This window comes from Taeniopygia guttata, chromosome 3 (genome assembly GCF_048771995.1).
Source record: "Taeniopygia guttata chromosome 3, bTaeGut7.mat, whole genome shotgun sequence".
In the NCBI taxonomy this organism is placed as follows: domain Eukaryota; kingdom Metazoa; phylum Chordata; class Aves; order Passeriformes; family Estrildidae; genus Taeniopygia; species Taeniopygia guttata.
In genome coordinates this window covers 27,567,197-27,589,588 of record NC_133027.1, presented here as the reverse complement: position 1 = coordinate 27,589,588, position 22,392 = coordinate 27,567,197, and the positions used below count along the sequence as shown (strand labels likewise).

General features: G+C 35.8%; 1 long non-coding RNA gene across 1 annotated transcript; it reads right to left on the bottom strand.

Annotated features, from left to right (window-relative positions):
- Positions 1-1,772: 1,772 nt before the first annotated feature.
- On the bottom strand, positions 1,773-15,920 carry LOC140683576 (uncharacterized). The gene is made up of 3 exons (XR_012054744.1): positions 15,675-15,920; positions 14,362-14,467; positions 1,773-2,548 (listed from the first exon to the last, which is right to left on the bottom strand). It is a non-coding gene; the product is annotated as an uncharacterized lncRNA (long non-coding RNA).
- Positions 15,921-22,392: the final 6,472 nt, after the last annotated feature.

The following is a 22,392-nucleotide window of genomic DNA, read 5'->3' as shown; positions in this document are numbered from 1 at the left end:
AAAGCACATTTCATCTACTTCTACCAGCAGAGGATACACTTAATCAAAAGAAGTGGTGAAGCTGGAAGTGACAGCCAAAAAAAACAAAGGAAAATGACAATTTTTCATAAGTGAATGACCATCCATAACATGCTGAGTATATAGGTGAGAGACATTAAACAATAAATTTAACATCCAGAGAAGATATTGTCATAGTGTAGCACAATATAGTTAAAGGAATTGGAGAATCTGAGCATACTTGCATAGAAATAAATGTTGTACTGCGCATATGTATTTGCAGTAAGATAAATTCTGCTGCAGTTGGAATACCTAAACTGCAGTTGTTAAGCTGGGTGAGTAGTTTCACTATAATCAACAGTGAAGTTAGGGCAACAAGCTATGGATTAAAGTATGTTTGAAGTGTTTGAAAGTATCAAAATTTTGTCCTTAGCCAGTAAAAAGGAGGACAAGTTGGTATCGCTAGGGAATGCATCAGCACTTTTATTAGATCAGAAAAAAGCAAAGAAAAAAGACTCAGTATGTTTAATACCAGGAGGTTAAATTGCACCATGGCTATTACCACAGCTCAGGACTGACGCCAGGAGATTTGCAACGTCAATTAAAAATCAAGCAACTTGTTACAATTTCAAAGAAGAAACATGGTGTCTGGCAGGTAGAATTAGATAGGTACATCTCTTTTTAGGTATCTCCAGGAGGACATTATGAGTTTTCTAGATTAACATTTGAGATTAAATGTGTCAGTGAAATACTATAGAAAGAGAGTTATGAGGCACTTGGTGATACTTCCAGAGAAGACATAATTGCTGATTATATGATTATTGCTTCAACTGATGGAGCATAGCACGACAGTACCCCAAGAGCAGCAATGCTGAAATCAAGAGTGGAAAATAATTAATATTACAGAGATACAGTAGAAAGAAATAGAGATAAAATACTTGCTGGACCCTGTATTACTTCAAAGAGACTAAAACCCCAAAAGCTATTATGATATACTGATGAATTCCAGTAAGAAAAATTAGAGGTCTTTACAGAGTAAGTATATGTGATATATAACACACATCTTAATAATTTAGGAAATACTGAAGTATATTTTTCAGTCACACAGTTCAATTTTTGCCACATTAAGATCTCTTCCATAAGTCTTCACAACAGAAAATACTATATTCTTTCATAGTGTTTCTATCATAGTTTACCTTTTGAATAATTTACAATTTTTAAGGTACCTAGATAAGACAAGCACTAAGTCTTTGTCCCAACGTCTAAAAAAGACCAATTCCTCATGGATTGTTCTTGTTCTTCTCCACTGCCTTATTCAACACTTTCTAATGTCTTGTATGAAATAGCATAGAACCATCACTCATCCCACAGGCCCACACAAAATGTGAGACTGACCTTACTGAAGCAGATTATTCCAGAAAAATGCAGAAGGCACTTAACTTCATCTTTGAATTTGAGTCTGAGTGAAAAACACCTTCAGGAAATGCCTATTTCTCTCTATAAGAAGAACCTAGGGTAATTACCTTAGATGACAGCTGGGTATTTAGCAGAGATAAATCACATAGAAAGATGTGAAGATTTCCCTTTTCAGTATATACATACAACAGGGATGAAGCCAGTATATTATGGGGTTCTCTTTCACTATAGAGAAATTCCAAGATGTCTCAACATTGTATTGCCGTTCTTTTCCTACATAAACCCTTCCTTGATTCTGTTTTCCTCTAGGCATGACTCTGAAATTATATACATTTTCTGCATTGTATTAATATGGTTTTTCTATTAATCTGTGACAAAAACATGAAATTTAATATTTTCCCCATGACCAACACATGACAACTTATCAGCCTAGCTTATGGTCTGTACAGTGAACTACTTATAAGCCATCACATTTAAAAGCAAAGGAAGCTAAAATAAATGAATAAACATGCAGAACTTTTCTCCCTATGGTAGTTTTATTAATAATTTTTTGTGGAATATAAGTTTTACATAATTCACTAAACGTTCTCAAGCTGCAACCACAGCCTTTGTCATGGTACTGAATATTATTAGTAATCAAGTTGGCAGTAAGCAGGCAACTAATTCTAAATGAAACTTCAAGAATAACAGGAAAATATCCTCTTAGATAATTGTAAGTAGTATATACTTAAGATGGGATTCTTTTGCAGCCTCCAGACAGTCTTCAGTTCTCATAGGAACTCACCACTGTGACTACCAGTTCTTGCTGCACTTTTTCATACTGTTAGTATCTTCTATTGCACAGGTCATTGCAAGTACTGAAAAGAGACAAAAGCTCCCAAATTGCATCGTTTGCAACCAAATATTTCAGGATCTGGGCTTTTGAACAAGGACATCTCTTCAGAGGATTATTCAAGCACATTTTCTAGCTTTTTTTCCCCCTTTTCTGGGAGGGGTGAGTTTTTTGGGTTTTTGTTTCTTTGTTTTTGTGCAGTCACCATCCACATGTTGATCATCTTAGATCTGTTTTTCAACATTTTCATCAGCCTTTCACTGTTCTTTCAGCGTCTTAGTCAACCTTGTATTATCTTCTCACCTGATGGAATGAGGGAGATTGTAAAAAACATTATTTAGAAGTCTGAGGGATGCAGGAAAACTAAGTGCATGTTCTTATACCTAGGATGTGGCTGTATTAAGCTCTCTACATTGTGACCATAAAAGTAATAGAGGATAATTAATCTGGTATTGGACAGCTAAAATTAAGACATATGTCTTGCAATTAGGACTCTCAACTTTGTTGCCTATGTCACATTCTGTGTCTGTCCCCAAGGCTCTGCAGCAATGAACACCAAAGTACCTTAATATCTTCTAAAAACCCAGCTTTTTGTCTATATTCTGTCATTGTATTCAAAAATTTTCAAAATTATTGTATTTTTCCTATATAGATAGTTTGCATGAGTAATACTCAGTTGAGACATTTGATTTGAAGTTCTGCTTTAATCTAATTTTCTGGCTGGGTTGAGGTCAGTTTCTAATCCAGGGCCCAAGATTGTCCTAGCAGCTTAGGCAATGACTGAAAAAGAAATTTCACAGCATTTATCATGTTTTCCTAGAATTCAGAATTTAATTTACAATAAAGACAGAATAGGAAACTCAGATTTCAAAGAGAAAATGTCTAGAATTTTAAACAGCTTTTAAACATTTCTACATTATTAATTTTTTCCTTTCAGAAATAGGATATAAAAAATGCCTTCTAAAAAGCATTAGAACACTCCTCAATCATCCTGAATAATGCATATATACATGCCTAAATCAAACATGCTTTAGATAAAGTGTCTAAAATGTATTGCAAACAAAAGCCAGATAGATTGATTGATAGATGGGTGCTGTCTTTAGCATAAAAAATAGCATAGCTTTTTATAAATATATCACAATGCTATACAATATATTCATCCAAGATTAAAAAATTACCAAGATAATTATTCTTTGGGCACTCCTGTGATGATCTGCACTAAGAAAAATGTATAAAGTTATACAGAACCATATCATCAGCTAATATCACTCATCACTGCTTCATACTTCAGAGGAGATTCTCTGATTCTGCCCAGCAGGCAAATTTTCATTAAAAGGGATTGTTTGACTGCAATCCTAGACACACTTCGCTCCCTGTATTGTCCACTTTCTGAGAGACTTTGTCCTCACCATCTTCATATTTTGATGTATTCCTGTACTTTGTGAATTTTAAGGGAAAAAACCAAACTATTTTTCTAAGTTTTGAATGCAAAGGTCTTCAAGAATAAGTCCTGTTGCAAAGGACCATAGTTAGGCAATAGTGGAGTATTACTTTTTTTCCTGGCCATAAACTGGCTGAGAAGAAGGGAGAAGGAAATGTTGCAGCAAATTTAGTACCTGTTGAGCTCTTATTCTTTGCACCTCTTGCATATACACACACAGAGCTGCTGCTCAGTCTCTCCACCTAACAGAAACTGCAACACTGCTCAGCAACCAGGGTTATTTCATAATTCCTCTTCCCTTCTCTAGCAGCACTGCACCACAAGTCTATACTAAAATTATGCGACCTCTGCTGGGAACACTTCCCTAGCTAAGTGGCAAACCTGATAAAAGAATAAAGATTAATCTCCCTCCAATGAATATGACGTTGTATTCAACCCTAGGCTTTATTTTAAGCAAAAAAATCTTTATGGACTAAGGTAATTCTGAGTAGTGTCTTATAATAAATTTCTTCAATTTTAAATCAAAGTCTAGGATAAATGTTATTTTGGTACACAGAGTTGCTAACAATACATACAAACATTGAACACATCAAAAAAACATATTATTTCACATAAATTCAATATGCCCGTGGCTTGTCAAAGGCCTTTTTAGAAATGCTCAGACTCACAGACTAGAAGTTAACAAATTCAGATAAGAAAGTAAAATAAAGCACAAGAACCCAAACTAAAGATACTGCCTGCAATTTATGGTGCTGAAGCCAAGGAAGTTGCTGAAGAGTTGATGTTTCTAGACCTGCTAGGTAGTAAGTGAATTAAATTAATTTATAAATCCTGTCAAAGTATGAAAGATTTTACATAAAGTACAGAAACATTCAAAACTCATGTTTCTAAAGAAAGAGAAAATTCTTGATGTGAAATTTATCCCAAGAAGAAAAATGTAACTCTGCAATGTCATTCAAGGTGCCTTCCACTCCTGCCTGGAAAAGGGCATTTAAGGAGATCCCCGGTCCCTCTGAGGAGGATGGAAAGGAGATACAGACAGACTATTCACAGCTGGGCATGTCAGGAGGTTGAGAGGCAATGACCAAAAATTCAAAGGGGAGATTCTGACGTAAGGACAAAATTATGACCATGATTAAAGAGTAAAGCAAGTTTCCCAGATGATTTTGTAGCCTCTGCTCTTGGAGATTTTCAAGACCTGACTAGATAAAGCCCTGAACAACTTGGATTCTATTCTTTTTTGACCCTGCTGTGAGGAAAGGCTTGGATGAAAGACCTCACGCGGTATGTTCCAACCTGAATTACTCTATAAAATTATGATTTTTTTGAGGTCAAAATGTCATTATAGCAGAAAACTTTTCAAAATTCACTCATTTTTTTATGGACTCACTCCATCTACAGTGAAGAAAAAACATTGTAAAAAAAAGAATACTCTAGTTGAACTGAGAAAGATGTTGGATAATTTGTATCTATACAACACAAATCTTAATACATATTTATGTAGATCTCTGTATGTATATATATATATATATATATATATATATATATATATATATATATACACGCACATAAATCTTTTCTCGTGCAAGATTGTTTTCCCTCTTTTCACTCATTTTCCCTATTCATTTCACATAACCAAGATCTTGAATTTTGTGTTCATTTCCAAAAGTTATAACCACATGTAAGGATAAGAACTTATGGTAAGTCTTACTATACAAGCCAAGTACTTTAATTCATTTGGCCTTTACTGTTAACTGCATTTTTTTTTTTAATAAAATGTGCACAGTGTATATAATGATGCTTGGGCTGAAGGATGAAAAGGAATAAAATATGGACACTATATTTGAAATAATTTTGACGTCTAAAGTGAATAAAATTATTATTAGTCAAGAGCTGCATAAGATTAGAGGGAGATTGGTTGGTAAAAAAAATGCAAAGAGGCACTAGTTAAACTAAGCAATATTTGCAATTTGCCTCTAGCTTAAAATAATGGATTAAAATAAAACTGCAAATTGAAAAGAAATATGGAAGAAAGAGAAAGAAGGGAAACATTGATGATGTGAGTGATGTGAGCTGTTAAATGTTAAGAAGGAAGATAATAGTCATGCCAGGACTTGAATCTCCTAGTGCAATGCTGCAGTCACCAGCTTACTATAGTTTCATAAGAACAGATCAAAGCACATAAACTTTCAGCAGTGATGAGGAGTCTGCCTGCATAATGAAGAACCTAAGATCACATTCCATAATCTTTCTTAAGACACCCTGTTTATCTACAGGGTAGCACATTTGGCCTAAATTAATTAGAGTGCTCAATTTCTCTGGAAAGTAGATGTCTTTCACCAGCTTCCACAAAAAATTGACAGTGAATGATCAAAGTTAATATTTTGTAAATATCTCACCAGATTAAGTGTATTTGTATGATAGTAGGCAGACTTCAGTAAAGAGTTTAAATAAAAAGGCAATCTACAGAATTCTGTATAGACACATGAAAAATTTTAAGATCCAAATCCTTCATGATCAAACATATTTTTCACTGAAAATATAGTCCTCATCCTAGGTATGATAATATGCATCTTAGTGGAAGGCTTGGCTGTTAAAGGAACACAAATTATGCTGTTGGTTGGACTAATAGGAAACCTGCACCCACAGTTTTTTTAATTGGGCCATATGCCATTCGGTTTTACCTTATGAACACACACAGAAAGCAGTGGAAGTTCTAAGTAGTGCACTTGAATTGCAGCTAATTGAATGAATTCACAGCATATTTCAGAATTATTTTTGCAAATGTCTTAAAGGAATCAGGATATCAGAATCAAAATCATAAAAAGATTCAGGTTAGAAGGGACCTTCAAGGACCATCCAGTTCAACCCTTTGTGATGGACAGGGACATCTTTTACTAAACCAGATTACTCTAAGCTCCATTCTACCTGGTCTTCTACACTCTCAGGGATGGGGCATCCACAGCTTTTCCGGGCAGCCTATTCCTGGGCCTCACCACTCATTGTAAAAAAACTGTTGGCCCTTGTCCTGCCTCTACATGCCTTGCTAAAAAGTCTCCATCTTTCTTATAAGCCTTCTCTATGTACTGAAAACATGCAATATGTCTCCCCAGAGCCTTTCCTTCTCTAGGCTGAACAACCCAAACTCAGCCTTCGTCGTGGAAGAGCAGTTCTGGCCCTTGTGGTCCATGTCTCCACCTGCTCTAACAGGCCCAGGTGTTTCTTGTGTTTGTGGACCTCAGAGGTGGATGCAATACTCCATCTGGGATCTCACAAGGCCAGAGTAGAGGGGGTAGAGGGGCAGAATTCCCTCCCCTCACTCTGCTGCTCACATTGCTTTGGATGCAGCCCAATATATATTTGGCTTTCTGGGCTGCAAGTTGACATTAAAATACCATGTCCAGCCTCTCATCCACCAGCACCCCCAAGTCCTTCTGGGAAGGGCTGCTCTGGATCTGCTCATTCCCCAGCCTGGATTGATACCAGAAGTTGTCCAGACCCAGGTGCAGAGCCCTGCCCCTGCTCTCATGGGCCCAACTCTCAAGCCTGACAAGGTCCCTCCAGATGGTATCCCATCCCTCAAGCAAATCAAACACACAACTCAGCTTGGTGTCATCTTCAAACCTGCTGAGAGTGCATTCATCCCTCTGTCCATGTCACTAATGAACCTATTAAGTAGTATTAGTCCCAGTACAGACCCTTGAGGGGCTCCACTAATTAAGGATTTCTTTTGGGACTTTGAGACATGAAATTTATCCAGAGAAAACAAAAATATATTTTAAATCCTACTTGCTTTTCCTAATGGATTTTTAGTTAATCTATTTCACCATTAAGGGAGATTTAAAATTTTGAAATTTTCTTTATTTTAAAAATTCTGTTGAAACCTGAACTGTCATGTCTTGAAAACCTTGCTTTACCTGTAAGTAAGATATATCAATACTGTCAAGTGCTCCACTGCACAGCTTGATAATAATGAGATCAAGCAGCTTGAAAAAACTCAAAAATATAAACAGGAAGGTATACTAGCTTTCATTTGAAAAGAACTAAACCTGAGTGTCTTTCAGATTCTTATGAATACAAACTGCTCATGGAAGAGCTCTCTGTGAGCAAGAAAAGGAGAATCAAGTACTAAAAGAGATAAGTGGAAAAAGATAGATAAATTGAGACTCAGAGATGGACAAAGATTTTGACAAAAGATTAGAGAGTGAGGAAACATTCAGTGGAATAGACAGCCTAAAATGGAAGAGAAAAAAAGACATAGCTCAGTTCATCCTTGATGCACTGGTGCTGTGCTGGAAAAATCATGGGTTACCATACCACTGGTATCAGTGGTTATCAAACTGCAAAACAAAGTAACTCTGGACAAACCTGAGCTGGAAAAAAATAAAAAAGAAAAAACAACAGAGTGAAAAGAACATACCAAAGGTGAAACAGGTATGAACACTGAAGGGAGAAATAATGAACAGAAGTCCCAACTTCTGTGCCCTCTGCCCAGTGCTGTAGTGAGGGCAGGAGGATCCCAGGGAAGTGTAAATACTAAGTTCTGGGAGAAATACTGAAGACTGGAGTGCATGAAGTGTTCTCAAAAGCAGATAGTAAAAAAAGAACAATAGAGAGCATTCATAAACAAATACTGCTGGCAGACAAATACACTCCAGGTGGCATATTTGCTTTTTAAGAATAAATGTAATAGTTAATATGCTGTATTTTATTGATTTGCTTAGTTACTAAATAAACTGAATTGCATAAGCTTTTTCCACACCAAGAGAATGAAATTTTCATAGTAACGTCAAACAGGAGAGTCCTTTTCTTCTTTGTGGACATCTATACCTTTGCTCACTAATTCAGGACACCTTTGGAGTAAACCAAAAAGCAACTGAATGCAAATCACCTTTCTTGTTTTAGAATTATGTATTGTACATGGTGATGTGCCCTGGAAACAATATTTTACAAACTCTTTACCTTGTGATTTTTCTCATGGATGTGGCATATTCATTGCACACACAGTAACTGCATTTTGTTGACATTTAAAATAACTTTTACCAGTAGCCACTCTTTTGAACTTGTAATGAGATATTTATATGGAACCCCATCTCATTAAAGGAATTATGTGGAAAGAGATTAGAAGAGTGAAGATTCAAGTAAAATATTGTGACTTATATAAAACCTAATTTTCCTTTAACAGGGAGAAATAAAGCATGCAGATTTAATATTAGTAGGACTGATATTATCCAAATTCCTTAGTATATGTTCCTATTTCATTCAATTTAAAGTAGTAGGCCATCTAAAATATCTTAACTGTCTCAGTTTCTGGAGCTTATCTATCAGTTGAAAGACAAGAAATTCACGTGACTTAATGACTTAACTGTAAAGAAGTTCATCAAGGTTCCAGGGCACCAAAGAGCAGCCTGATGCTTAAATTTAAGCACCTGCTTAAATTGTCCCTCTACATGACAAGTGACCTAAAAGTGGTGATGCTATTTTAATACCTTGTGAGGACACTAAAGAAGACTTCGTTATATAAAATAACCTTGCAGGAAGTTATTTATATACAAGCTAATTTTATTCAAAGTACTTTGAAGGACAGGCAAAAACCGCTGAATTACAAAACATCAGACTTTTATCAACTATGAAAAATTGTAACAGAGGTGTTCAGGGACTTTGGTCATTCTCATAGAACTTCTTTGCAACTTTTCTAATTCAACCATACCTTTCTTAAAATGGTGGTCAGGTGTGTATTCTAACTGCAGATGCAAAAAAGTATTTCCTGGGATTTTTCTCTTTTCTTATATTTAATAATTTTTTTTTTTTTTAACTGGAAACTGGAATTGGGATGTAGTCTCTGCTCAGAATATAGAAAGATTTTGATCTGCTGAGGATGGTATGATTTAGATATCAATGCCCTGGCTAGCCTAGGAACATTTTCCCTATGCTCCATCTATGTGGAGAAATGTCAAACTTAAGCTCCCCTTTTCTGTTCAAGAAGAGTAAAAATTTTTTAAGCCTGAAGTCTATAAGCCCAACTATAAAATATGGCCCCGAATCTTAAGGGAATGCTAATTTGCTTGATGATTTTAATTAAGACTTCAATTTTTGTTGAAAATAAAATTTTGCAACAAGGTATTTCAAGATTAACTTCTGTATTGAGAAAGTAATACTGCTTGCCTTCTTTCCCCATCAAGGAACAAGTGCAGCACTGCTAATAAACTGATCCTCTTCCTCATGAGTTTTAGACATGCTACATCCATTGGAAGAATAACAGCTGCCCAACAGATGATTTGCTTTAAGATTCTATTTTCTCTTATACCTTGTGCCTCATATTAAAAGTTTAAAATTTCTTCACATTTGAATGTTTTTTCATTATTTTAGTTAATCTACATTTCATATAAACTAGTCTCAAACTCATACTCCAAATGGGGAAAATATCCCCCATAAACTTTTAGCCTACAGACATATAACTATTTTGTGTTTTTAAAGAAAACAGTTCTTAGAAGTCTTTCTATATCCATCTTGTTAATCTCCTATTTTCTGTGCATGCAATGGAAGTCAATAGAATTCTTTATGATATTTTCATTTGTGCCTGCTCTACTTTTTTCTGCAAATACAGGAATGATAAAATGGAAGTAGAATAATGGCTTAGTATCATTGCTGCTCTCAATCTTCCCTGATAAACAGCTTTCCAGACACTTTTTTATGTCATGAGAAGCATTAAAGTAAGTCAACATTTCTATAATATATAACTAGTCTGAATAATAGTATACAATATATACAAAGCAAGAGGAAAGTGTTCAGCCCATTTCAATCTCTGTCCTCAATGTCATATGCATTGTTCACTAATTATTCACCTTAATAATATTTATGTTTCATATTACTTGAGTGTTCAGTGTCTTTAAATGAAGAATTATCTTCTCTGAAGCACAGCCAAAAATGTAGCTATAATTCCTCATTTATGTTTTTGTCTTCTAATATCTATGCACTTTGATCATATGAATGCCAATTCAAGTGCCATTATCTGTTTATTCATAGTCAAGGACAGGAGAATATGAGCTCTTAAAATCAATATACAATCTGTTTATCCTATTTAATAAGATATAATAACAGAGAGCAGGTTAGACTTGAAATCTTAGCACGGTGAAATAAATAACTGATTACCAAAGCATTATTTTACTTAGATATAGAATATATACACATCTGAAGTCTTTAAAAGAAACAGTGTTCTTGGACAGTGCCTCACCGGGACTTTTCAGATAAGAACAACTAAATTTGGCCTTGAAACACAGTTAAAAAAAAAAAAAACATTGAGCATATTTTTTAGCATGTGAACATCCACAGCAAAGGGCCACCTTCATGATGTTCAAAGGAAACCCAGGGCCACTGCCTTTAAATTGAAGGCCACTAGCTAATCAACCCACATTCACACAATGTGTAATTGAGTTTCCAACATTCAGACATAGGTCCTTACAGCAATGTTTTACTTATAGGGGTGTCATCAATAATGAAATCTAGACACAGGATTAAAGCCTCCAAATTAGCAGTGCCACTTAGGACTTTTAACCTACTATTTTTACAACCTCTCTCCAGGATCTCTCCTTGCCTTCTGTAATCAGCACCAGAACTATTCACTTGCTCCCTGCTAAGCTTTTATCTCCATGAAGTGAAGGTGACAATGAAACACTTTCCTGCAAGATCCTCCTGGCAGCACTCCCACGATGCCTGCTGGACTGTTTTGATCCCATTCCATATGTCCACAATTTAAGCAGCACTACAGCTGCCCGGCTCTGAACTGCATTGCATCCCACTGCCAGGCACAATACAGAGGTTCCTGAGTTCCAAACTAATCTTCTGAGCCTATTTCAATTTTCACATTAAAGAGCATGCTGCCTAGAACTTGATGATTACAGGTTTTTGAGGATAGGATCAAGCAGAGGAAGATGCTAGCAGGGAGTCAAGAGTAATAATATTATTCTGCAGGCATAGCCAGTTTTTTCTTCTGCTTTGAATTAATTCAGTCATCTACAGCAGCACCGATGTAAATACAGCCTTGCAGCTCCATATTGCTGCAGATACATTTGAATAAATTTCTTATGTGTCATTGCACCCTGGAAAGCATATTAATGAGAGAGCTGGTTTTATCATTAGCTAATTGTGGCTCTGGATTATTAAGTGCAGGGACTGAAGAGTTAGGAATATCTTGATAATATATATATAGGTACATATATGATAATTGGCTTGAGCAATAAAGCTATCAATTATTCTGCCTGCCAATTAAAAACTATGAACACTGAAGAATCAATTTATTTTTAAGGGCAACTCAATTTCCTAAACAGACACTAACTGCTCTTTTTTGCCCTGAAATCTGTCAAATGCTCTTAGCTCACATTACACCACCATTTTAGTAAAATTACTGATGTTTAATACCATAAATGATAGTTCTTTGACAGTGAAATGATCTGTCATGTCATAATTCTAGCTAGCAAAGTTCCATATTCATTTACAAGTCAATTTCCTAATCAGAGAGAAAAATACAACAGAGAAATCACAGCTGTCCCTCAAAAATTTTAATAGAAAGATATTTGATAAATAAATAGGGTACACATTAAAATATTATATTTTGTCTGGCAACAATTGACATGTATATGTATCAATGTTCTAAAATCTAGTATAGTAAAGATTCTCCACTGCCTTCACTGGTATGGGCTGAAATATTTTCCACACCCTTTCTTTTTAGTCAGAGAAGGAGAACAGCACAGAAGAATCGTGCACAGAAAAATTACTGGGGCAAATTATTGTATCACAATTAAGGACCTGATTCTCATGTTCTTCCTAATCCAATCTCTTCTTCTTTACTTCATCCATCGCTAGTACCAGCACAATACATATGAATATGACTCTGGTGGACTAAGAATATGATTAACAATACTTTTGAAGAGCATGAATGGTGGGAGACTGGTGTATTTTATTTGGGACTCTTTTACATGTGTCTGTATCAATCTATGTATCTACATAGAGCTAGAATATGGACAGTATAGCTATGGAAAATAACCAACGTGTCAAAAGTGTCTCAAAGATTGGGGAAAAATATCTGAAGAATAGTTAAAAAAAGGTGTCTAGGTCTGAGATATGTAGCTGTAATGTGATTCTGTTGAGATCCAGATACTGTTACTACATTAATTAACACCTCAGTATTGAAGCTATCATCCAGAAGCAGACTGGACTTTTGTTACTGATGGGTTTTGATGTAAAGCATCATTTTAGCTATAAGATACAAGAGATTAAAAAGTCAAAATCATAGAACATAAAAAAAAGACCTTTTTTTCAGCATCTTTGATTACTGTTGCTTTGCCACGTACCCTGCATTCAAATAAAGCTCCATTTAACAAAGTTACAAATATGTGAAACTTGAAAGCTTACTTGGCCTAATACTTTATTCCTTCCACTTTAACAGCATCTATACATTCTGTCTATGTTTGCACATGGTGTCAATTACTGTCACAGAAGTGCTGTTTTTAGAGATTATTTCAAAACCAATTAAAAAAAAAAACAAATTAGATATTGAGAAGTTTAATTTAAGGAAAAAAGGGGAAGATGTGAGTTTATGAGAGCTGAAGCTTTGAAATAGTAAATGTCAGTAAGGTCAAAATATTAATAAAAAGAGGATGTTAGAAGTACGGAGCAAGCAAATAATGGTAATTAATATTTTTATGAATGAACCCACTGCAACTTGAAAACCAAAATTTATATACTAAAACTCCCTGACTATCCATGCATCTATTCATCTACATTCATGGTGAATTAAATATACTAAATTGTGTTAAGAAGTTTGATTGTTTTACTTCTAATATTTCACTTTCTTTATGTAATCTTGTTTGTTGCTCTACTTAAACTTTAGCAATTCTGTGTGCCCAGTTTTTAGGTCAAAGGAGTTTGTACTTTTCCTAAAAATATGAAGATTTTTTTCTTAGAGGACATATTATGGGAAGAAGAAAGAAGATATCAAGGGTTCAGTGACTCTTCAGTTTTCTGGCATTGTGGACCAGATATAGGTGAGTGTCTTAAAAATCTGTTCACAATGGCTTTGCAGATGCCTGATAAAATGGAAGGTATGTGTCCTATTTTAATTTGAAAGGCAGACTAACTCAAAGAAGAAAGTTGCAAGCTTTGTCTGGTCAGATGAACAGTTACTATAGATATTTTTCAAACTTTTTTTTTAAACTTCTGCTTACAAGAGACATGAAAATCTTTTTTTCAATAGCAAAGTAATGTAATCTGTTGCCTTGTCTTCTCAGTGAGAAGGTAGATTGGATGGACATCATCTCTCCTGCAAGGTGTCAGCCACGTGTCATGTGGAACACTTTCAATTTATGGAGTACCTATGGCTTGAAAGCACTGCTGAAAGCGGCAAAGCAAATGGCCTACCTAAGCAATGTAAATGGATGCATACAAGTAAAACTTTAGGCAAAAATTCTACACAGTTTGCACTGGAATGAAGCTGCATGTTGCCTGTTTTTGTTACTTGCTCCTTAGGTGCCTTCAGGGAAATTTCTCACCATTTGTTGTCATGGAAATGGCAAATAGACCTCTATTAAAAGTCAAAAGACATAGCAATGCCTTGGCATAACTCTGGAATGGTTCTAGGGGGTGGGGGAAAGCAGTGTAGATTTTGGCAGTTTCTTACCTGAGGGTGGCTCAGTTTTTGCCCAGCTTGGAGGGTGGACGACTGTAATGTTTTGTGCTGGACTTCTCATACCCAGGAAGTTCAGTACTGCTGTACAGTTTAAGAACTGTTGAATGACACATTTAGAATTTAAAGAGTAATTTATGGAATTTTGCAAATCCGTCTCACAAATTTCTGAAACCATGGTACAGCATTTGCTAAAATTATTTCAGACAGAAAATGCCTCCTGTACAACAAAACTACTGCCAGGGACCTAAAGTTGAACATCCTCATTTTAAAATGTTACAAGATCATCCCTTCTTTTATCATTTTGGTATCCAACCCTCCCACCTTTGGATTTGCAAGATGCTATAAGCTTTCACCTATACAGAAGAGAAGATATCTTTCCAAGAATGCAACTTGTAGGAATGCTCAGCCTCTTCTACAGCCTGCCCTTTCACTGCAAGAAAAGTGCCCTTTTTTTCCCTCACTGAATCGCACTTTTTTCTATCTCTACAAGAGAATATCTATAGAACTTGAGTGTGAAGCTAGAGGCCTCATAATGTAGTTCAGCTTATGGAGCAGTGGTTGTCACCTTTCATGGAAACCTAGCAAAGAATTTCAAGGCTCCATGGTAAACTTAGGAGACTAAAGTCAATGAATTTTAAAGAAATTTAGGCTCTTGGGAACAAATGTATATGTATTTTAGACAGAAAAATATTAAGTTTTAGATAAAAATATACCAGATGAACTTTCCAATCTGGGTGTTCTATATATGCATGCATAGTTAGACATACAGTTATATGTATACATAAAAGCCTGCTAAAATACAATTTATATTTAACACAGTATATGAAAGCACATAATAAATATTCTATTGTTACTAAATTTTGATTATGTGATTACACAATAATAATGTTTGCTTTTTACAATTCCTAATAGAAGAGCAAGTAGATAATCCTGCCTCATTAATGTTGTAAAAACTTTGCGAAATTGGTTTCCAATGCATTTAAAAAATGTTATTTAGCTTCCTAAATTACCAGGGAGTTTCTGAATTTATTAAAGCAAAGACAGAAATAAAATATAAATTACTAAATATGGACAGAGAACTGGGATCACTATATTATCTTTGTTTCCCATTAGCCTTTCAACACAGAGCTTGTAACAAAACTATTTCTAATGTTGTCATGTTCCCTCCCATGCTGGTGAAGCTATAAAAAGAATAACTATAGCATGGTTCCTGTAATGCATTTTTATTTGGAAATTAGTGAGGCTGCTGAAGAGAAGTTTCTCATATGCAGGGCGGGAAGCAATAGAAGGAAGATATTACTTACCTAAGACTGAAAACCCCCAAACCTCTGGTTTGTTGCTCCAGCCTCATCCTTTCAGTAGAAACATTTCTTCTCTGTTCAATCCTTTCCTCTTTTCCTCCTCAGAGACTAAAAGATGGGGAGAAAGGCATAAAGATTCTTAAAATAATTTTGTAGATAGTAGTTAGAAGGATATAAAAGAAGCCTTTTTCCTCTTTTTACTGTTCCTTCTGTACACTGATCAAATACTAATCAAATACTAATGGTTTAATGTCAAAATTGCATGAGTAATATACAGCCATTACAAGTACAGATTGCACCATAGGACAGCTATTCCAGTCATAGGAATTGCATGCCTGCCCTCAGCCCTCGGAATAGTTGCTGTTCATTGTAATTCTGTGAAATTTTAGCAGGTAGTAGCCATCATGACAAGAATAAATCTGGCAGAGATGCTCTTCCACAAGATTTTCTGACTTCTTTTGATGTGGCCTTGAATTGTAAATGCAGGTGAACCAAATGGGAAGAAATTACGATGTCTGACTCAATTCAGAAGGCTGAATGATTTCTTTATTATAATTATGGAAAAATACATTAATATACTATATAAAAAGGAAGATACTAAAACTACATACTACTTTCTCTAACACAACTTGTGACCCTCTTCCGAGAGTCCAGACACAGGTGGATTGGATTGGCCATCAGGCTCAAACAATCCTCACCAGATCCAATCAAGCAATCACTCCAGGTAAAAAATTCTCCAAACATATTCCACATAGGAAAACAAGAAGCAGAAATAGAAATTGTTTTCTCTTTCATTTCTCTCTGTGCACCTCTATGAAAAATCCCGAGAGTGAGAAAAATGTGCTTGCCACAGCCTTGCTAATGTTACTGAGACTTATGTCAGCCAAAGTGGCAATACTCTGAAAGCATTAAATCAACATATGATTGAGTCTGCAGAATCTGGTTCTCCCTAATGAATGTTTCAAATGGAACCAAACTATGTCATCATCTCCAGATCACCACAAGTGTAAGATTAGAAAGGGCAACCCTGGATTTCTGGAAATGTATTTCTTTTGTCACAATTAATCTGTGAATATAAGAAGGTACTTGTGTGTTGATACCTGTTATCTGCTTAATTTTCAGGTTACTGATGATTTTTATGACTTTATTTGTTCTTGCAACCCTTTAAATTGTTGAAAAACTAGATGTGCCTTTGTGTAGCATCACTCCATTCCCACTTCTCTGAGAAACAAGTGGTGCTCTCCCTAAATCTTAACTCTTTTTTTAACTTTATGAAATATTTGCAGATGATTTTTTGATAATGAGTTTAAAGGTTGTTAAAGCACAAGAGATGGGTCTATGGGGCACAGTTAAAACTTTGAAATACCCAAGTCCCTGGACCAACAGCTTTTACACAAGATAAATCTGTAGTGAGACAAGTAGAACAGGTCTTAGAGAAGACTGATAAAGTTCTTCCAACTGCTGAAGGCATTGAGCATCCCACAAGAGTCTGTACTAACTGGAGGACTGCATTTTGACCAGTAGCCTCAGACTCCCTGGAACTGTGAGACACAAAGTGTAATCAAGAACCTTTCTGCAACGCTGCTTTTAATAGTAACAGTATGAATCCACAGTGACTTTTTATTTTCATAGTTACACAGGAATAAATGCTGTTCTATCAAAAAAAAAAAAAAAAATTCTAGATGTACTTTTCACCCTACACTGATGTACACAGAAAAGTATTTCTCTGCTTGTTTGGTTTTTTTTTTAGTAGGGTTCTAACAATATATTATACTAGTAGAATAGCTTTCTTTATGTTTCTGTTTAAATTTCTTGAATATCTCATTCCAAAATTCAGCATCCCCTCTACTTTATGACACATTACATTAGAAAAATTGCATCTCTTGTCTTGTGTTTCTCTAAAATTTAAATAAGTATCCTAATCCCCACATTTCACATTTATTCATAATTCATATTAAAAAACACATTGCCTCCCCCTAAAAACAGTGTGTTGAAATAATAGCCTGGGGGAATCAAAAGAAAGAAGCATAAAAAAATCAAAAATGGTTTTTGTATTGCTCATGCTTGTACTAGTAGGAATGAACTCAAGAGGCATATGTATCCGTCTTGTTTATTAAAGTAAATCACTTCATTATACAACCTACATTTTTTTCTCCTGTGTTTTGGAAGGGTTGCCTCTATGCTTTGTTATCCTCCAGGGTGAAAGTATATATGATTTAAAAAATACTAAGCTAGCCTTCTTGTTGCTGTATGTAGGAACAACTTCAGTTATATAATGAAGTCATATATATATTAGTTTTATATATATTCTTATAATGAATGTGAATATATATATATGAGTTATATAATGAGAATTTCACTGGTAATTAATTTCATCTATTGATGACATATTATGTAAATAATTCATAGTAGTGTGAAATTCTAGAGTAATTTTTAAAGGTTTAAAGACTGAACTATGAAGCAAAGGAACCGGGAAACTGACAGTAAGACAGAAGACAAGGCGAAAGAAAAATAGGAAAGGAAATATGGAAAAATAATTACAGAATCACAAAATATGCTGAATTGGAAGGAATCCACAAGAGTCATCAAGCCCAACTCTCAGCTGTACACAGGACCATCCCAAAGAGTCCCACCGTGTGCCCAAGAGCATTGTTCAAGCACTTTTTGAGCTCCGTAACACTTGATGCTGTGACAGCTTCCCTGGGAAGCTGTTCCAGTGCCCAACCACCCTCTGGGTGAAAAACCTTTTCCTGATATACAAACTAAACCTCCCCTGACACAAGTTCTGACCATTCCCTTGGGTCCTGTCACTGGGCACCACAGAAAATAGATCAGTGTCCACCCCTTCTCTTCCCCTTACAAGGAAGCTGTGATTACATAGAGGTCTCCCCTCAGTTTCCTCTTCTCCAGGCTGAACAGACCAGTGACCTCAGCTGCTCCTCACACGGCTTCCCTTCCAGGCCCTTCCTCATCTTTGTTGCCCTCCTTTGGAGTTCCTCTAAAAGCTTTATATATTACTTCTATTGTGGCACCCAACCTGACCCCCAGCACTTGAGGTGAGGCTGCCCCAGTGCAGAGCAGAGCAGGACAATGCCCTCCCTTGCCTGGCTGGTGATGCTGTGTCTGATGGCCCAAGGACAGGGTTGGCCCCCCTGGCTGCCAGAGCACTGCTGACTCATGTTCACCTTGCCTTCAGCCAGGACCTCCAGGTCCTTTTCTATGGCATTTCCCAGCATCTCATTCCCAGTGTCTGGGTACCCAGGGTTGCCCCATCCCAGGTGCAGAATCTGGCACATTCCCGTGTTGAATTTTGTATGGATGGTATAAATACAAGGGAAATCAGAGTGAGGAAGATGTGAACAGAAGATTGCAGGTTAGAATCAGCGAGATCAAAATCAGTAAAGTAAAAAGTAAGACAGGTAAGAGAGAGATATGGGATAGATCTTGAAACACATAATTGAAAGGTGAAACAAAAGTCAGTCTTTCCCTCTCTCTCATCAAAACAGCCAAGGCAGACATCCTATTCTAATGCTACTCAAGTGAGTACCTTTTTCCTGACTATATTGGGAGACAAGTTTTTTATGCAGAACAATTTTACTGTCTCATAATAAATATGCATTGGATTGGTGCCTGTCTTTTTAAGTTGCCTGGTTTATCTGCTTCTGAGCAACGAAAGTGCAAGACAGTATAGCTCAAAACAAGAGAGTCTAGCTAGAACTTCTATGGCATCATAGTAATTATAAAAGGAAAGGAAAGGAAAGGAAAGGAAAGGAAAGGAAAGGAAAGGAAAGGAAAGGAAAGGAAAGGAAAGGAAAGGAAAGGAAAGGAAAGGAAAGGAAAGGAAAGGAAAGGAAAGGAAAGGAAAGGAAAGGAAAGGAAAGGAAAGGAAAGGAAAGGAAAGGAAAGGAAAGGAAAGGAAAGGAAAGGAAAGGAAAGGAAAGGAAAGGAAAGGAAAGGAAAGGAAAGGAAAGGAAAGGAAAGGAAAGGAAAGGAAAGGAAAGGAAAGGAAAGGAAAGGAAAGGAAAGGAAAGGAAAGGAAAGGAAAGGAAAGGAAAGGAAAGGAAAGGAAAGGAAAGGAAAGGAAAGGAAAGGAAAGGAAAGGAAAGGAAAGGAAAGGAAAGGAAAGGAAAGGAAAGGAAAGGAAAGGAAAGGAAAGGAAAGGAAAGGAAAGGAAAGGAAAGGAAAGGAAAGGAAAGGAAAGGAAAGGATGGAGACTATCTAAAAATGGGTGACAGCGATGTCTTGTTAAATTTCCTAAGTTTGAAAATACACTACAGAACAAAGTCTACTAGGAAGGTTTTTTCAATATTTTGTGCACTTTCAGGAATGAAAGATCAAATAAGTTCTACGGACAAAGTCTCATCTTGAAACTGGTTTGCAACAAAGCCCATTATCAGGTCAATAATTGTATAAAATACTAGTTCATTGTTTAGATGAATTTACACTTGGGTAATCATAGCATATGTTGAACAGACCTGATTTTCCTGAATAGCATATCAAGCTTTATATTTCTATTTCAGCTAGGACATATATTTCAGAAAGATGTCTAATCTTATCAAGGTAACTTATTCAGTAAGCAGCAAGGTAACTTACTCAGTTGGTTAGTGATGATTCACTGTAAAAATGCTTCTTTCATTTATAGTCTCAATTGACCTATGCTCTGTGTTTAGGCTCTAAGTCTCTAATGCCTTTGAAAGATTAAACTTCCCTCCAGTGTTGGAAGTATCTGCATTTATAGATTATGATCAGGTTCACTTCTTAACCTTCATTTCGTTCAGCTAAAGGGACTGAATTGGGTAGGTATCTCACTGAAATAGCCTTTTTTCCAGAGAAATTTTATCATTCTTGTAGCTCTTTTTAAAGCCATTTCCAATATATCAATGGTGTTTTAAAATGAGTTCATAAAACAGAATATAGTAGAGGTCTCACTAATATCATAGAGAATCAAAAATAGCTCTGTACTTCAATTTTTTAAATGCTCTTTCTATTTATCTAAGAATGACTTTTTCTTTTTTTTTTTTTTTTTTTCTCTTTTCTTGGCTGTTGCTTCACACAACAGACCCAGAAAATCTAGAGCCTTATATTGATTTGTACCTCGGGATGCTTTTAGTCAAAATCTATGCTGAATATAACAACATTTCACCATTGTGGAAAACTTCAAAATCTTCAGCAATCAACCTAAGTACAAAACACTTTAAAATATGAACCTGCTTTACAGATAGCCTGCACAAATACAAGTAATATTTACCATATGACTACACCAACAATTTTTAAAATTATAAATACATTTAATTCAAAACTTGTGTATGATATTGAGGGAATATATTTCAAAAATATAACTGAAAGCCCAGAAAATCAGAGAGAATAATATTTCTTTTTTTCATTATGAAAGTATTTTCTGAGTTCTTTGAATCTTATTCAGACACAGCAGTTACACAGTGGTATTGAACACTCAGTTAACTGAACCATGGGTGACTTAGTGAATCAGATTTATATCACAACAATGTTTCATTAAAATATTATTAATGGCCAATTCTTTCAAAAACCTAGATGCAGTCTCATAGTCCCAGTTCCATGAAATTTAAGATTTTTTTCTTCTTTGTTTCCTTTCTTCCTGTGCAGTGTACACTTCTGCTGCAGGATTTCAGTCATCAGGCAAAACATTTCTTTATTTCACAAAAAATTATGTACAGCTCCCTGTTGCACCAGTAGTGCTATCTCAACATATGCCCTTAAAAAATTACTTTAGCTTTCATTTTTTTCATTTGATGTTTTGCTGGTGAATTCACTGAGTGCTTTGTGGTCAATACAAGCCCATTAATCAGGTTGCCAAGCTGGAGCACCACCTGCCCAATTACTTTGTGCCAAGAAAAGCTCTGGACAGAGCTGAGGGAGGACCTCTCTCTTTTGTGGGCAAAACAGTGACCATCTTCACAAGGCCAGGGCTAAGGAGCTGGCACCCCAATAAGCAGCACTGTGCAGCAACACCAGTCTTAAGTGAGCAAGTTCACCTGTTAGAGTCAATGCAGGCATTGCACATGCAAGTCGGGAAGTCTGGAAGTTGCAATTTGCCACACTGCTGCAGTGACACTGTCTCTGAACTCTCAACTTTAAGCTGGAGCAGGCAGGTCTATCATGCACTTCATTGTAGGCAGAGCCCAATGAATTGGTTTTTTTTTTTGACCAAGGTAAGATTCATGCTGAGGCAGGAGCTGGAAGTTTCTAACTTTGGTGTCTGAATTAACTACAATAGAAGATACAGGAAAGAAGAATCAAATTGCAATGTACTGCACTGTCATGATAGGATTCTAGAACTTATTTTAAATGTGGTCTTTTGTATGTATTTATAGTATCTTTTTCCTCAGCTTGAGTCAATATTACTACCCCATGGTGAAAAAACATTTATAAAAATATGTTTGTTCTTCCATCACTGACAACCTCCATTTGTGTCTGGGCACAATTCATTAAAGTTCTCATTTTTCTGTTGATAGCCCTGGTTCCAGGGAAAAATAGTCTTCTTTTCGTATAAATTAATGCTTTATTAGGTTATTTTACTTCTCTCTTATTTTTTAGTTGCATTAACAAGGGATCATTTACAGACTTTTCCCTAATCTTTTGTGAAGAGAGATTAATTTGGTTGTGCTCAGAACCAAAGGCATAAGTAGACTATACTTCTGGATAGAGAAACATCAGCCACACAAAGACAATTTTTTGTCAGATT